At 40.9% G+C, this 17,710-nt stretch overlaps 1 long non-coding RNA gene across 1 annotated transcript; it reads right to left on the bottom strand.

Moving 5' to 3' along the window:
• Positions 1-12,698: 12,698 nt before the first annotated feature.
• Positions 12,699-16,797, bottom strand: LOC122784260. Its single transcript, XR_006362161.1, has 8 exons — positions 16,593-16,797; positions 16,321-16,485; positions 15,983-16,235; positions 15,810-15,901; positions 15,604-15,678; positions 15,388-15,479; positions 14,101-15,290; positions 12,699-14,021 (listed from the first exon to the last, which is right to left on the bottom strand). It is a non-coding gene; the product is annotated as an uncharacterized LOC122784260 (long non-coding RNA).
• Positions 16,798-17,710: the final 913 nt, after the last annotated feature.

Genomic DNA, 17,710 nt, shown 5'->3' with positions numbered 1-17,710 from the left:
GGACAGACGGGGAGACACAGAGGAGGAAGGTGGAGAGGGTGAGGAAAGAGAGAGAGAAATCCTGTAATGTGGAGACAAAGGGTGAGATACAAAAGAAAGTCTCCCCTCATTCTCACCTCTGCAGTCTGCCTGTCATCCTGCCCAGCCGAGCAGGTTACAGCTCTGCAGTTCATACAAAGGGATTCTCCTTCCTAGGATTCCCCTGCTGAGGGAGAGGGGGAGGAAGGGAGGGAGGGAGGTTGGATGAGTGTGGCGGGCGAAGGCAGGTGTAGCTGCAGACGCCTGGCAGCAGCAGAGGCTCCCTGCTTTGTCTCGATAACAATATCGACTACTTCTATAAATGGATTGAATAGAAGCTCAGGTAGAGCGCGTGATTTTAAAAAAAGGGGCTGGGGAACAGCCGCATATTAAGATAGGAGCAGGAATAATAGCTTCTTTAATTGATTTTGTTCAGCAATGTGAGAACAATTTGGTGTATTCATGGGGGGTATTGGGTGCTGGAGAGAGACTGCAGTGCAGCAGCAGCAGGAGTGAAAATATAACTCACACCAACACAAGGTTTTACGGGCAAGAAGGAGATGGATGTGGACATTTGATAGCAAGCTGTTATTCATGCTTTGAGAGCCGGGAACAATGATCAGTCAAGGGTAAAGTGGAAGTGTGGACTGCAGCGCACATTTCTTCATCTGCCTCGGTGTAAAAGTCACACGGTGGATTCACATCCATCAGCGCTCAGTTCAAGGACTGTTTTGACCACTGCTGTCAAAATCTTTCACTTGACAGAATGAAGAGACATGAAAATGCCATCAATGCCATGAATATGCAACTTTTGCTTACAAAGCCTGGTTGGCCTCCGTCACCTGAGCGTTGTTGCTGCAGGTCGATGGCACATATTATTGCTTTATTTTGAGACGCATTGACTATGGCAGATGTTTTTAATGAAAACACACATTTTTATAGACGAGACAACAATGAATACCAATGGCCAAACAAGCCTGCTGGGCCAGTAGGTGGCATTAGCCCCAAACTATCCAAACAGCTGGTTAGTTTTTTTTTGGCTGACTGGCACTGTGTTTGCATCATGGTACAGTACAGTACGCTTTGGAGTGGAGAAGCTCGGGCAACAACACAACAGACATTCAGCAGCTCCTCGTTTGTTTCAACAAGACGTCAAGCTGTGTATGAAAACAGACTGCGGGCATAGAAGAAACACTGGTTGCAAGGGAATGACGCTCTGGGGCCGATTTTGGTACTATTCTCAATGGAAACGCAAGGAAATATCTACCGTACTATTCCACTCCAATACTGGGTATTAAAAACACCTTTGAGTGCAGGTAATTTAGTGCAGCAATACTAAACTTGACTGCAGTCTTAGATGCTGCAGTGCTCACCAATCAAACCTAGAATAGTATATAACCACCACTGTTGTTCTGAGCATGAGCAAAATCACCTGTGATGTCTTTGTTACCCTTTGTTACTACAATCTAATCTAAACTTTGGAAGGTTTTTGAAGAAAAAAACGTCAGTTTTGATGACTAAAATTCATTTGCATGTCAATGAAATGCCGTGTCGTATGTATGTACAGTACACTGCAGGTGATTTTTAACAACTTGCTTATATCGGAAATTCAGAAATCTGCATTTACACTGGTTAACACTTGGGGAGACAACCTGCAGGGTGGGCTTGGCTACTGGACTAGAAATGGCCAAAATTACATTTTTAAATCCTCACCCCAAAGCTTTAAAAGGCATGAAACCTCTGTACGAGACCTCATCCTCAAAAGAGAGTCATGTGATCATGGGTCCATGTGTGTCATTCACCACGGTTACATACGAGTCATATTGACTGGGTAATATCTAACCTGCAAAGGCACATATCTGATTCAATTCAGTTTATTTCTACATAGAAACCAATCCGCCGTTAGCTGTATCCATTTTTTTTGCCTCCTCACACCTTTATGCGTCACGTATGATTTGTGCCACATGGGAGGAAAAGATCAGAAATGGGTCAGTGGCACCATGCAGCGTAAATGCAGCCTCTTTCACTGCCAAACAGCCTTACTCAACGAGCACAGAGGACCTCTTCTTTGAGGAGTTCTGCGAAAATCGATCAGTGCCAGTTTTTCCCCACTGTCCCACTATCGTCCCGCAATCACACGCACTCAACGACCAAACAGCGCGGCACAATGACACCACCGATCACAGTGTGGCCCTTTTCAAAGGCACGTCTGGAATGCTCAGGTTTGTGTGGAAAACAAGCTTCACGATTTGGTGAGATTCAGGCTTTTCTGTTGGATGAGCTCTAAGATACGAAAAGGTTGTCGATGAAAACTGAACATTCTCATGATCTTGAAACAATGTCAGACACTGAAGCATGTTTTAGCAGCTGTAAGCAGATAAGAGTATTTTAAAACATCGGGCCATGGAAGAAATTTAGTTGTGAATGCAAACCTGTTCCAATTGGAGTCCGACTTAAAAAACGTGGCTTCAAAGTCATAAGAATTGTCATAAGAATTGCAATGCCCACTGAAACCAGCCTGTTAATGTAACCTTGAGCACAAGCACACAGACATTTCCATGTCAAGGCATTTCCCAGTGAAAATTATATCACGTTTCTACCACTTTATCCTTCACATGAGGGGAGCAGGGGGAGCTGGAGCCAATACCAGCTGACACGGGGCGAAGGGCAGAGTCGACGCACAGAGACGAACCATTCGCTCCCACAGTCACGCTTAACGGCCAATTTAAAGTGTTTAATTAACCTAAACTGCATGTTTTTGGACTGTGGGAGGAAGCCAGAGAACCCACAAACACACACACACACACACACACACGGGGAGAACATGAAAACTCCACACAGAAAGGCCCTCACTAAAACCAGGATCCAAACCAGTGATCTTCTTGTTGTGAGGCAACAATTTTAACCAAAAAATTGGCACGTCTTTAAAGAGAGGATGGAGAGTGCTTCTGTTGGGCTTTGGTGTCGAGAGGCATGAGCTGAAGGTTCTCTTTAGTTTGAAGGATGTTTTGCGTCTTATATCATGGCTCATTTACGAGGATGTTTAAAAAATGAAGCCCTGTATATTTTAGCAAAGGTGTGGCCTTCATCAGACCAACCTGTGCGAAAATTTATGATCAACTCTGTCATAAAACGTTTAGATATAAAACACACTCTACACAACATCATTTCTACACCAAAGTACGTCATTGGAGTTAGAGTAGCCATCCGGATTTATTACTGACATTTTCAAAGCAGAATAAACAACTGTTTGCTGCCCTCAGGATATATTTTTTGTCATCGAGTGAGACAGAGTGTCTTTGTGTGATGACAGAACTGAGCAAGCAAACCTCGCTCGCTCAGGAGGGACAAGTGAAGCGTGGCCCTGCAGCAGCAGATTGACCCTCCTACGACAAACACCGATCCTCGGAGGAAATTAAAGGAAGATGACAAATGACTCCTTTTCTGCAGGAAAAGAAGTGGTAAACATTCACGTGACTGGCAAAATGCATCCTTCCTGGAGAAACTCCCAGCTGCACGTGGCTATAACAACATTAGTGAAATGAAATCAGTAAAGTTCTCTTCCGTTGTTGCAGCGATGTGTCATTTTATTTACAAAACCCGTTAAATATGGACAACATAAGCAGAAATTTAAAATAGTATATTTAATGGTTCAGAATTGAAGTTGCAGTGTGTCATTTTGGTGATGTGGTGATGAACAGTGTCGGGGAGTAACAAATTACATGTAACGACATTAGGTAATTTATTACAAAATGTACGTAATTGTAATACATTACATTACTGGGAGAAAATGTGTAATTAAATTACAGTTGCTTCTGGAAATGTACACGATTACAATTTTAGTTACATTTTAAAAATGTAACTAAGTGGAGCAGTTCAGCTTGGTATGGTACATATATTTTTTTAAAATTTCCATTAGGAAGAGTAACAAAACAAACAGCACCAACCCCTTCCTTTGGGATATGGTACAGTCTAGCTCCACTACGACACTCAGCATAGTGAGCGACACTCCCTTACAAGCAGTGTTGCTTCAACACCCGCAGTCTATTCTCATACAAACACTGATGTCTTGTTGAGACAAACAGCCACAAACTGAGCAGGAAAACAAACAAGATCCATTGTTGTCGCTCCGGGTAAGACGTCACGCTCCGTATCGCGCTGACACAGCCGTCGGGCACTTCTACAAAGTAAAAGTATTGTTCTCAGTTGAGACACAAGCCTCAACCCTGGGCTTCACTGTTCCAAAACAAATCGTGATGTACTAAACTGAACCGTACTGTGATGGAAACACAGCAATAGCGCAGTCTTAACATTATCTAAGGAGATGGACTTAGTGTAAAATGTGTTTTTGATAGCAGCTTATCTCACCTGTGCACAGGCACCAAACGAATACACGTCTCTGTTAGAAAAAGGTCATTCTAACCCTCCACTGCTACTATAATGCCAAGCTTTTAATGAAAAAGAAAATAGTCCTGTTACAGGAAATTGCTCTTTACATGGTCACGACTTGGTAGTTGGGAGCAGCGTTTATAGCAAAACAACAAATCGGCAGGGAAGAACGCACTGATTACAAAATATCCTGCAGCTTCTGTGGAGGCAGGAGTTTTCATGTTGTCAGCTGAAACAGCAGAAATGACAACCTCCATCACACTCATACTGAGACAAGAACATCTGTCGCAGTATGTGAAACTCAATATCGTCACAATTTAGCGAAATCCTGAAGAATCAATATTGGCGTCTGCTAATGGCTTAACCAGGCACGACAGTGCAATGTCTTTTCTTCTGCTCATGCAGCAAAATAAATAAAGTCATAGACTATTAATTCATCATGTTGACAAAAAGAAAAATGTACTTTTAAAGCCCTAAACCTTAGATACTGTATGTTTAAAGGGCTACTGTATTCCTGCCACACATTTCATTCTACACTAATGTAAACCTACACAAATCAAAGCAGGGAAATGGCACTTTTATTTAACATCAATCATTTTATATTTCATTAGCCGACACATATAGGACATAAAGATGACTGCATAAGATATCAAACGTTTTATATTTCGATAAAATTGTGAATATGGCGCTCACAATTCACCCACACCATAAAATATTTCAAATTAATTTGTCACATCTGACACGTCTGTTGTGGTTTCCACTGTAATCGGGGCATTATCTCTCTTCATGCTCAAACGGCCTTTCCATGGAGATGGAAACTGGGCGTGGTGCGGCAAGAACCACACACCAGACCACGCTGTGGTGAATCATCCTTTGCCAATCACGCATCAGCCCTTGGAATGAGGTGATAAATCTGAGGAGGATCCTCTCTGATGGTAGATAACACTGTCACGTTAGATGGCGAGGGAGAAAATGAGGGGAGATAAAAAAAAAAAGACGCCATTCCAATTCATTTGCCCCGACGGCCAAAGCCGCACGGCGGATAATTCGTGGCTCAAATGGTCGGCACTTGAGTTAAACCGCCTCGGCACTGAGATCAATTTGCTATTTTACCTGGAAAAAAAAATGGTCATCCTCACTTAGCATCAAGGAGGGAGACACCGTCTGAGTGGAATGTGTGAAACGACTACTTCTGCGGGCAATGTGAGCGCATTCAGAAGTGCCTTGGAGTTATTCAGGAGGGAAAGGTTAATTCACCGTATTGACTGACTCCACCATGAGCAACAAGGCTCATCATTACTTAAAGTGCCTGTAAAGCAAATGCAGCATTTCTCCTTTTCACACATACTGGAAAAGAGTGGAATGTGAAAAAATGACTGTGGTGTAAAGAACTTTAGAGAAAAGACTGAAAACAGTTTATCTCCAGTCTCCGTGTCAGCACAGGAGCCATAGTTAGCATTTTTCTAATGCTGTAACCTTCCGTGCACTTTACCAGCACTCGTAACTGCACCTGCCCCGAAGCTTGATTTAGAGCTTGAATGAAGTCCAGAAGAACAACAGACAGACGAGCAGACTCCTGCAGTGAGGCTGCAGTACCACTGACAGACAAAGAGGGAGACAGAGAGCAGGACTGCAGCTAAACCAGCTCTGCGTTTATGACCATTATGTCATTAAACAACGACCAAAATGTGGTTTGTTTTCCGGCTGTTTACGTTTAAATAAGACTTTAGTCCACGCTAAAGGCCACATTTATACTCCATTTTCATCTATTTTATGTTCCTCCATCACTCCCCTACATACCTCTGTGCATCCTCTGCGTTGGAAAGGACATTACACAATGCTTCCTGTAGAGGACAGGAATGCATACAGATTTCCTGAACCACCGAATGTAAGTCGTGGATGTTCTGCAACATCTGGCAGAGACATTTTTTAATGCATGTATAGAGTGTTCTTTGTCATTTTCCTGACCGATTGGACCATAACTGCCCCCATGTACTGTATATGAATGTGCCTTAAAGCAAATAAACCATTATGTGTATGTAGAAGTGACAGAACTCCTCCACCTGACATGCACTTACAAACAAGCTTTAGTTGGGACCGAAGTTGTATTTATAAGAAGTTTGATACCAGAGCCAGAGAAACAGACTTTGGTCCTCACTTCAGTGTATAAGTCTATACGAGTGTGTAAGTGTGTGCAGAGAATGATGCTGAATTTTGCATGATTTCAAACTAATTAGCAACTTTTTTAATAACTAGAATTTGGCAAGGTGGTTAGTAACACATTTTCTTGAGGCGAGACAAAGTCACAAGAGATATTTTCATTACTTTACAGGCACTACAACGGTTTATAAGCTCCAGCATCAGTTACCCTGAGTGATTATATTTTGCTCTTTTATTTGAAATCACGCCTCAGAAAGATGCAAAAATAACACAAAAAACATAAGAGTCCTAAATTAACAGCCATTATGTAGCCTCTGTTTAGAATCACATTAAAAAGACGTTAAAGCACAGTTACTGGAACAGAGACTAATCAAAACATGGGCTTAATTATGTATTTGTCTGGATGCAAATGTGCCAAGGAATGCACCTCATTGTCCCAGCAGCAGCACAGGCAGCAGAAAACCACAGGGAGGCACAAAATAAATAAAAAAATAAAGCTTCTAACCAGTGAGTGCACGTCTGTCCCCGTCACACGGAGTGAAAGGCAATCAGCGGCGTGTGTCTTTTTACTCAGCAGTTTGTGTGCACGAGGGGGAAGTGCAGGAAGAAAAAGAACAACAGAGGGAGAAAAGAGAAGGAGAATTTCATTTATCTGATTTTATATAACACAGAAACAGCTGCCACTGTTTTTTTTTTTGTTTTAAGGAGAGATAATGATGATGCCCCATGGTGTTATCTAACTCCTATCTGAAATGTTTCATTCACAGAGACCTTGATTATATAATTCAAGTGCAGAAGAACAGAGACTTTGATGTATTTTTCAGAGAAGATCCATTATTTACCAACGGAAGCTGCCTTTTTTTCTTCCTCTTCTGCTGCTTCTGCTTTTTTATGAGATAATGAGAACACCCTCATACTACTGTGCGCCTGTATTTGTGTACAAATATAAAAGACACACACGGTCACCGCTACGTAGCAGCAACGCCCCGAACACGCACGTACAAGAGGAATACACTTTTTTGACTGCTTCGTTTTTGCAGTTTCATTGTTTGAGTTGAGGGGACAAGAGACAGCAACATGCATGAGGGAGGGAGGGAGTCAGGAGAGGAGAGGCACATGTGCACAAACACTGTAGTAGTGTTATATCCAGGACTTGTTTAAGGAAGAATTAAGGAATTCACTTTAATGATTAAAAAAGTATAAATGAGACTCAGTCAAGACAGGTCAGTTAGTAGCAACATACAACTGGACAAACATGTTTACATTAACAATTATCAGAATACAATTAGTCTGAATAATACAGCGACAGATTATTTAGGGAATACATTTGCAGAAAACACTTCCTGTATTCTATGTTTCAAACCATGTAAAGTTTAAGTTCGGAGTGAAGATTGTTTCAGGATCGGAGAGTGGAGATTTACACATCTCTGCTCTGACAGTGGGCAGTTTGAACTGAAGCCAATAGTGAGGTCTGAGACAGTGACTGCTGTGTTAGACTAAAAACCTCTGACTCAAGTGAGCAGGAAACAATATTTGAGAAAGAAGATGGTGAGGAAAACCTGGAAATACTCTAATATCGCCAGAATCAAGCTGATAGAGGAAAAGATCAGTAACCAAACCCTCCACATACAAACCAGACTTAAGGTCACACAGAAAGCTGTGTATTAGATAAGATACAAATATCTTTGCTCAGTGATCAATATGAATTCTGTCTTGTCATGCAGTAAAAAAACATCCCACAGAATATCATCAACATGCCAAATGTTACACAATGAAACCCCACAGTAACTTATAATATCAATTCCTCCTCAATTTCTTTTTATCTATCTGTCGTGAGCGTTATATTTCATTTAAATGTTTACATGCAGCTCCAATTCTGATAATCAATAGGTTCAGATTGGGGTATCGCACTAGCACCACCCACTGGCTCTTCACTAGTACTGCAACCATATGCTCAACAAGCACTGTATAAATGAAATGGATGCTCATGCACAATTTAAGATCAATTTTCTGGACCAGTTAAGTGGAATTGGATGATTTTTCCGTGGCACATCTGATGATCTCTGTTATACTGTATGTTATAATGTATGTTCCATTCATATGCGGTGTGTTACTGCAGCTGGGGGGAAAAGCTCAGAGAGAAGTCATCAAGTTCTCCAGGTTTCTTATCTCTCACACAACCTGGCCCACTCCCCCTCTTCTCTTTGTACTTGTATTCCCATTGAACTGCTCTGAGTTCATCTTTCATCATCGCCATTTGTCCCCTCCACCTCTGACAGTGGCATCTCCGTCTGATGCTCCGTCTCCTCTGCATTTTCAAAGTATACATGCGAGACTATATATAGATTCACAGCATCATTACCAACAGCGACCGGGAGAAAGAGCAGCAAGATGATAAAACGGGAGCACACAGCAGGGCTGTCTGTGATGGATGGCATAAAGAGGAGGGCTGTGAGCCTCGTATGGAAAATCTGTTAGCCATGCAAGTTCAGATCTGCAGCAGGGAGGGAGTGTGTACAAATTCATAAACAATACAGGCTTTGCTTTGTTTTCAAATAGTAATTCCTGTATTTTTCAAACATGACCATTCCCCCACTAGACTTGAAATTAAACCCACTTGACTGTAATCTTCCAGATGGAGCAGCTACGGTTGAGCATCCACTGCTGAAAGGCTTTAAGACATGGTGGTAAATTAATTTTAATGACGCTCATAAAACCTTGACTGGATATTTTATTGAGCTAAAGAATCTTTTGGAACATCTTGCACAGCCAGGGAAAATGGAGGTTTTTGCTGTGATTATTCACCAATGGCTTCACTCATCTTAGCTATTGTTTGTACAGGCTGTGCAGAGAAAGGGAGAAGAGTGAAGTGTATGTTTGCGGAAGAGAATTTTACTTTATGAACAAAGTGAAATATGAAGTGGCACTTAAACCTTAACCGTAGCCATGAAGGCATGTGAAATGTGATAGCAGTTAAAACACCAGAGGGTGTGAAACCTGTGTAAGCTGTGTTTTAACTAATGAGACACTGAATAGTTTAATTGTCAGTTGAGGAAAAGGGAAAAAAATAAAAAATACATATATACTGTCTGTGACACACCATGCTAAATCACACTCGGTTCTAATTTAACCCGTTCTAATGTGCACTACACATATGAACAGTTTTAAAGGTCCAGTGTGTGTTTGTATGAATATTTGACAAATTTAAAATAGCAAATGTTGAGTTCTTGTAGCCTTGGGATAAAGTCAAAATACAATCAAAGAAGAACGATGATACTCTTCTTGATACTAACTTTTAATGTCACATTTTTCCCACACTGGACCTTTATATAAAAGCAATAACAAATAAAATATGAGACCACTATCAAAAGCATCCCTAACAAAACATCCTATTGGATGATACCCGCTGTCAATCAAACTAGTGTCCACTGCTATGTGCTGCTCTTTATCATGTTTTCATCCAAATGGGAACAATTACAAAATTGACTATTGAAGAATACCTGGCACTAGTGAATGATACCTCAGGAAACTGATTACTGATGTTATAAATCAAGTTCCCATGGACATACATTAAAAATGACTTTTTACAACGGTGGCTAATAATTATATATATATATATATATATATATATATATACACATATATATACACATATATATACATATATATATATATATATACACACATATATATACATATATATACATATACATACATATATACATATACATATATATATACATATACATATATATACATATACATATATATATACATATATATATATATATATATACATACATACATACATATACATACATAGTTCATAGTGCTCCATTTTATGGATATCTGGGTTTATTCTGAACTCCTGTGAGGATGCCACGTGTCGTCAAACACCAGTTGTCTTGATAAATATTGAACAAGCTGTTTAATAAGCCATATTTAGCACTTCAATATCAAAGATGTGCAAAAATGCCAAAAGCTGCAGAACTTTATTCACTACGGTGAAAAATATTAGCAATATAAAACTCTGCAAGGCGTAAAAAAGTGAGCGTATGATGAAATGAGTGCATATTTAAGATCTGTTGCTACAGTTCCTTCCTGTGCTCCAACTGTAACTTTAGTCAGACCACACTTGCAAGTGGAAAAACGTATTCATTTGCACTTCTTCAGCTAGATTTACAATATTCTGTTGATCAAATTAGTGCATATTCATGTGCAGTAAGAATATCAATGTCCCATAATGATCAAGTCAAGAGCCCGGAGTTTTACCATCATTAGGCCTCTAATTAGAGCATAAATCAAACTATGTCGCTGACAGAGCAAGAATGATAAAGGCTGCAGTGAGCGCTGCAGAGTCTTAGTCCCGACTTTCAAAGCTTTAGTTTACACTGAGCTATGGTCTGTGGCAAATCTCACAAACTGTCAACCCTCCGTTCCATTAACATGTCACTGTTAATATAGATCCTTACACATGTAAACTAGAAATTTAAAAGGCAACAATTTTTCTTCTGCTCTTGTTGAGTTATTAGTTTTTTTTACACACTCACCAATCAGTGATAGTGAATTCGACTGCTGTGTTTAATCCATCCTTTTCACACACAAGTAGTGAACACACACAAGCTGGATGCAGGAGCAGTGGGCAGTTACAAGCCCAATTCCTTTCCTCTTGGCCATGGGCTTCACGGTCCTTCCATCCCAGCTTCATCAACACGACTGATCAAACTGTAAACCATGTTTGCTGTGCACTCTCATTCATAGACAGCACTCACTCTGCCGATCTCTCTGGCACCAAGTACTATTCCCCCACTCTTCCTCTATATCCATGCCTGGATGCCTTGGCTGGTTACATAACATGGTGTCAAACAGCCTCTCTGTTAGTGCTGGCAGAGAAGGGGAAGGGAATCGTCGACAGTAATGCCCGCAACGGAACGGTTTGAGCTGAGGTTTGCACAGTTTCTAAAGGTGTTTGCTGGTTTGGTACACATTGACAAGGTTACCGTGGACACCTTCTGTTCTAAATCCAACGGCCTGAAGAATATGTGGGGAGTGAAGCCTCGATGATATTGTGAATCCATCAAAACATCCTTTTCCTGTTGCTTTTCTCAGTGGCAGCAGGTCATCCAAAGCAGTCCAGACTTTGTCAGGCTGCCGTTTGAGAATTCCCCCCCGAATAGATTAGATATATAATCCTTCCAATATGTTCAAAGTAACGCACCTCCTACAAGTTTGATGTGTCCATATATCCCCAAGTGGAGGGTGAATCAGATGCCAGAACTCAACTAGAGCGTTTTTTATTTCTTTGAAAGTAGCAGCAGAACTCTGGACTCACTCTGAAAAATGGTCGTCTACCTCGTCCTGGAGGACATTGACTGTCCAATCATCTCGGGAGTTGGGCTGCTGCAGATAATACTCGCAAGTACAAAGACAGCCAATGGCTCTTCACAGCTTTGAAACTGATCAAACGGTGTAAATGAGCATTCCTTACTGTAAATCTACATGGTTAATTGATCACAAAAAAGATAAAAATGTTGAATTGTGAAATTCCTTTTTTGACTGACATGACAGGCAGCCTATAAATATCTGGTCTGCAGAGACAAAGAAGTTGAAAGAATAAAATATACTTCACACACAGTTCCCTGTGTCCCTTCATTGAACAAACATTTGAGGCCTTTCAGATGGACAAACATTTGAGGCCTTTCAGATGGATGAGGACTTACTATATCTTGCTCCAATTTTAAATAAGTACTTAAATTTGAAACTGCAACTTGTCTGACAACATAGAGCATAAAGTCAACTAAACTGTCTAAGTGGCTAAATCAATAGCCCAAGAATTCACACAAACAGGAAGAGAAGATTTAAACTACTCATGTATGCCATTTTCATGCTCAGCGACAGGTTTCTTTGCCAACAGTGATTAAGTGCAGAATTAAAGACCTAACATTGGCCAAGAAAAGAAAAAAAAAAACAATGCCAGAAAAAAAACATTTCTAGCATTTAATAAAATCAAATTTGAGCCAGTGAGCAAAACACAAATAGGTTGAGTACAGCCTTCAATACTATAAACTGTATTTCTCCCTTTTGATGTCCTTAGTGTGTATGAAGTAAAGAATAAATGGCAATATACAGAGTTCATAAGGTGGCATTTATTTTTTTAAATGAAGATCCAGTTATCTGTGTGCCACAAAATATAACAATCAAACATAATTTAGCACATTTAACGACACCGTGTTGCTGTAGGTGCTGCAAATGCTTAAAGCATAAAAATGACATGTTAACAAAAAGGTAAACACAATGTTTGACAAACATGTTTGATAGAAAAGATACTAATGCATTTGGGTAATCTATTACAGCATTTTACAAAAAAAAAGCCCCTTGATAAAGTCCTTCAAATATTTGTAAATAAAAACAAAACTTTACATGATTTAAGTAGCATAATTAAAGCCTGAAAATTCAGGCAGCGTGTCCTGTTGTGTTGGTGTGTTTAAAGTGTCATTCTGTGGTGTGTAATTATGTTGTAGTGCTGCACTACACGTTATCTGTGGCAGTGACCGTAGCATACAAACACTGACGAAGCATACAAATTTAAATGTTTGACCTTCATTTAGCCAAATGCTTCCGACTCACTGTGTCTACAAGTGGTTACCTTGTTCTAGATGACAAATCTGATCATACCAGACTGTTACTTGCATCTTGGTATAATGTATTTGATTATTTTTATTGTCATGCACATAAGTGCCCAAACCTCATGGATTTATAGTACACCCAAAGTGAGGCTGCCAGCAGTCCATCAGCGATCATTACATATAACAGCATGCCATAATGAGCAGATTCACAAAACCAGATGGATCCTTATCTGATTTTGGAAACTGCACAACCATGACACACTAGTCAGTAAGGGTCCATGGTCAGGTTTCCTCACACAGAGAGAAGAAGGGGAAGGGGGAAAACCCTTACCAGCTTATGAGTCGACTCAAGTGACCTTATTCTCTGCAGTGTTAAGGAGACCCAGCTCATTAACCCGCTGACTAATTCACAAATTTAGGAAAATACACACAAGCTTTAAACTGTTCAAGGACGAAAGGGTCTGGTTACAAACCATGAAGCAGCTCTGAAAACATGTTTTTTTTACTATGTCAGAAACCAAATAATTATAGAAAGTTAATTGTAGACTTGTAAACAGTGAAGAGTCTGAGGCATTTAGGCAAATTAGGATCAAACATTAAATCGTTTGCATTGTCAGTGGTCTATAGATGGTCATTTAACAGAATGGTGTGTAGTTGTAGTGTAAGTCAGTGGAGGTAGGAGGTACTAGGTCTGATGAGGTCTTCAGTTCATGGAAAACTTGAAGAACGGCAGTTGATCAGGTCTTTTTGCAGACATGTGGAAATCACTCAGTGATGAGGTCTGGGGTCAGAGGTGTAGTTCAGGTCAGAGGCGTTTGGATTGAACATCTGAAAGCAAACGACAATTAATACAAGGAACAAAGCAAGCACAGATTAAATAGACCTGTTAACCTATGACAGGACATACCTGAGGACATCCCATGATAAGGAGCCGTCGTCATGGAGGCTTTTGGTGCAGCTTGGCCAACTTAATCACAGCGATCCGGGATGCGATTTCATCACGTTGACATCTGATCTCCAACTCTGCATGCCTTCCTCTCTGGCCCAAATGTATCAATTTAATGGTGAGACTGTCATAATGTTGGCAGGGTGGGGTTTTAGAAGGTTTATCCAATAGGTTACAGTGTCACATCTGTTAAAATTCAATGTACTTGTCTGTGGTGTGAGTGTATTGTGGTTTTGCAGAGTGGTGTGTAGTTGTGAGTCAGTTGTAGAGCTAGAAAGTTGCTAGAGTTGATGACAAATCTGAAAAGGGTTTCTTTAGACTTCATGTCTGTGAAGATGTAGCTAGGGACCATTGACAAAGTCTACAGTGTTGCTTGACCCAATTTGCCCAAATGCTTCACACTTATGTCGCTCTACATGACCATATCAACTGTTAGGTAGGTTAGGTGATGGCAAGCCACGGTGAGCGGATTCACAAAACTAGATGGATCCTTATCTAGTTTAGGAAACGGCACAACCATGACACACCAGTCAGTAAGGATTCATGGTCAGATTTCCTCACACACAGAGAAAAAGGGGAAGGACGAAATCCTTACCATTTTACGAGTCGACTCAATTAACCTTGTTCTCTGTAGTGTTATGGAGACCCAGCTCAATTATCCTCCCAACTAGTTTCCAAATTGTTAAAACCAACCAAAATGCTGCACAAGATTTACTTGGCTCATGCACAGAGAACCTGAAATGTTCTCACATGGTTTCTCACTTTACAAAAACAGACACATGGGTCTGAAATGTTCAACAACATCAACCCAGCGACCTTGGGTTTCGTGAAAGGCGCCTTATAAATCTAAGTTATTATTATTACCATTATCATCATCATTAAAAACATACAAAGTTATGACAGTTACACAAAGAGTGCATTGGAGCATCAGGGTAAATTAGGATCAAGAATTTGAAACAGCTTCATCTGATGTAAATGTGCTAGTTTAACAGAGTGGTGTACGGGAGTTGGGATTCGCTGAAGTTAGGGACTTGATTGGATGAGTTTCTAGCTTTAAGTGGTAGAGTTCATGGAAAATCTGCAGAATAGTGGCAGAGAGGAGGGGAGGATCAGGGCCAGTGTGCAGGGCTTGTCAAGCTCCGGTCGTAGGTCTGTAAGGATGAGCATATGAAAATAACCAGCTAGTTAACACAGGAATAAAGCAACCATGGATTAAACAGATGTTGATAATTCATCAAAAGGACACACCTGAACTCAAAGGGCAAAGGGGCATTGTCACCATGAAGGATTTGGTACAGAATCCAGAACGAAACTTGAGCCACAGCATCCCAGGTTGATTTCTGTGGTAGAATTGAGAAAACCAAACTTGGAATCTTGTAAATACGGTTTCATGGCCCAACATTTAGGTGGCCAATGATCCATTAAAACACAGATAACTGGTTTCTTGGCAATAAGGAGGCTCACCATACAAATCCATCCTTTCTTCCTTCCTTTACACCAGACCTGTAGCCTCTCCCGGATGTTTCTCACTGCTTCAACCTTCATTTGGCCACACATGAAAACAATCAGTATGGCTTGGTATGATGAGGTCAGTTGACCTTAAGGTTTAAGATTTGGAAAATAAAATACAAGCAAGCATTAAACAGGTAGAAAATGGTGGAAGAAAATACCTGCCAACATTGTGTGGAAAGCCCGGCAGCCCTCTTCATCACAGCTATTCGGGATGCAGCTTCTCTGGGTCACAGCATCCCAATGTTGATTTCTGTGACGGCACAGACAGAGCTTCAAGCCTCATTAAGGTCGCATGAACCAAAAAAGTTGCTGAGAAATGAGGAAGACTCACCACTGAATTCCACACTTTTCATTTGGCCTACTCCATCTTCATGCAGCCTTTCAATACTACGTGTGCCGACATCTCATCTGCATATGAGACACAGGGTAGTGTCTCATCAGTCAGTGGAAGTAGAAGGTAGTGGATTGTATGGGTCTTGGGCTTTAGGTGATGTAGTTCATAGGAACTTTGTTCAATAAAAGGTGGGAGAACATGTCTTTTGGTGGTGCAGACATGGAGGCGGAGCTTGGTGACTTCAGGTCATCTAAAAAATAAAAAGAAATACATGTAAAGTAAGCAATTGAGGATTAATATGGAGGTGGCTATACTGAACATCTGAAAGACCATACATCGCAGACAGTCCACAGCAAAGGAGGCATCATGAAGCGTTTGGTACAGCCTGGCAACCTTCTTCTTCTTCATCACAGCAACACAGGATGCCATGGGTCACAGTATGCTTCAGTTTCTCTGGGAGACAGCGGCGCATACTCCTGGCCTCAATCACCAGTTGGCTCCTAGTTAAATGTAAAGCTTGTCATTTCATTTCAATCACTGTAAATAATCAAGCCTTGAAAGGTAAATTCATAGAGCAACTGTTCAAGTGCGCAAGGTCAAATCTTACCACAGTGTCCTGGGTGTGAATCCAGCCTTGACCCCCTTTGCTTGATGTCAGCTGCCTTCTCTCTTCACATCACCACAATTTGTGGAATAATTCCAATAGTAATGTGCATTGTTATATTGATTAAGGGGAAGAGATTCCTTCGGAATGGGAAGTCTTAACATGCAACGCAAAGGTTTCTCTCACCACTTCAACCTTTTCTCCAGCTCTATTCTCTCTTCATGCAGCTTTTCAACATTCACTGCTCCCGTCATCTCAAAGAGTTTCCTGATCCAACATGTTTAGTCAGATGTGGCAGCGGATCTTTGACAAAGCATCCAGTATTTAATACTTCACCCCAGTTTGCCAAAAAGCTTCAGAGCAATTTTGTGACAAACACGCCCATAACTGCTGGTTGTGTCTTGGTGTAGTGGGATGATGGCACCCCATGGTGAGCCGATTCACAAAACTAGATGGATCCTTATCTAGTTTAGGAAACAGCACAACCACGCCCTATGAGTCATTAAGGGTCCATGGTCGGATTTCCTCACACACAGAGAAGTAGGGGAAGGAGAAAATCCTTACCAGCTGATGAGTCGACTCAGGTGACCTAGTTCTCTGTAGTGTTACGGAGAGCACACTATGAACCCCCTGACGTATTTCCTAATTAAGTGGTGCATGTGATGCACAATCTTTAAACTGCTTAAAAAGGACTAAAGAGTCCAGGTACAGACCCTCAGATATAATGAAAGCACGTTCAGCTGTGTCAATTATTCGGGCAAATTAGGATCGAGCATTTCACACTATGTTTTGTCAAAGAAGCACCATCACATCTTCAAACATGGAGGATTTAGAAACCCTTTTGCAGAAGATACAACAGCAGTGGTGAATGTTGAAAGGCTGCTTAAAGAGAAAAGAGGACCAGAGGAATTGGAGGCGGTGAGAGAAACCTTGGGAGAAGCTAACACAGACTAAAAGGTGGGTTTACTTCTACAGAGTGGTGTGCTGTGATTTCACAGTGGTAGGATGTAATGGGCAAGTCTTTGTCTTAGGGTGGGCCAATTCATTCAAAATATCAAGAGCAGGGTGGTAAAACAGGCCTTGTGGTGTGAAGAGAGCAGTCAGAGGCGAGGTCTGGAGAT

This window comes from Solea senegalensis, linkage group LG17 (genome assembly GCF_019176455.1).
Source record: "Solea senegalensis isolate Sse05_10M linkage group LG17, IFAPA_SoseM_1, whole genome shotgun sequence".
NCBI lineage: Eukaryota > Metazoa > Chordata > Actinopteri > Pleuronectiformes > Soleidae > Solea > Solea senegalensis.
Note: the sequence above shows the minus strand (reverse complement) of the source record. Positions and strands in the feature narration are given on the sequence as shown.